This window comes from Salvelinus sp. IW2-2015, unplaced genomic scaffold, assembly GCF_002910315.2.
Source record: "Salvelinus sp. IW2-2015 unplaced genomic scaffold, ASM291031v2 Un_scaffold2389, whole genome shotgun sequence".
In the NCBI taxonomy this organism is placed as follows: Eukaryota; Metazoa; Chordata; class Actinopteri; order Salmoniformes; family Salmonidae; genus Salvelinus; species Salvelinus sp. IW2-2015.
Genome location: NW_019943712.1, coordinates 106696 through 107672, shown reverse-complemented (window position 1 = coordinate 107672; position 977 = coordinate 106696).

Below are 977 nucleotides of genomic sequence, written 5' to 3'. Positions count from 1 at the left end.
CACTGAACTCTTTCAGGGAAGGCAATCTCTACTCCAAATGTTGTCTATGGAATTGCATGGCTGTGTGCATCTCTCTCTTTTGTGTGCTGCAGAGGGCTGTGTGCTGCAGAGGGCTGTGTGCTGCAGAGGGCTGTGTATGCTGCAGAGGGCTGTGTGCTACAGAGGGCTGTGTGCTACAGAGGGATGTGTGCTGCAGAGGGCTGTGTGTGCTGCAGAGGGCTGTGTGTGGCTGTAGGACTACAGCAGTGGTTGGAACAGAGAGATGGCTAGAAACAACCATTATGCAGTAGCCCCTACCCTCATAGCACTTGTTGACAGCTGAAAGGACTGGATACCTACATTATATGCAATATGGTAGGTAATCCACCATGCCTAAAGGCTTCAGCATGCCTCAGTCCGGCTGACGCCTAGACGAGCTCGGCAAGCTCGAATAAGATGGCGCCGAAGAACTTGGGCTGACGTTTTACATTCTCCCAACCAATTGTGCTATTTTGTGTAACTTATTTTTTTACTTATTGTGTACATAATGTTGCTGCTACCGTCTCTTATGACCGAAAAGAACTTCTGGARATCACTCACCGCGGACTGGAAGAAACGTTTTTTCCTTTAACGAGTCCGACGAGAAGGATATCCTGCTTTCACTGGAACAGGCCCAGGTCCACGCCTTTTGCGTGAAGAAAAGACGTCGGAAAAGGGGACGCAGATTGGGCATCCTTCTGAGAATCCGGGGGCAAGCGAGTAAACTCCCACTGCCATCCGTTCTTCTTGCTAACGTGCAATCATTGGAAAATAAAATTGATGACCTACYATTAAGATGATCCTACCAACGGGACATTAAAAACTGTAACATCTTATGTTTCACCGAGWCGTGGCTGAACGAAGATACGGACAATATAGAGCTAGAGGGATTTTCCGTGCACTGGCAGAACAGACACAGACGAGGGGTGGAGGTATGTGTCTATTTGTCAATAACAGCT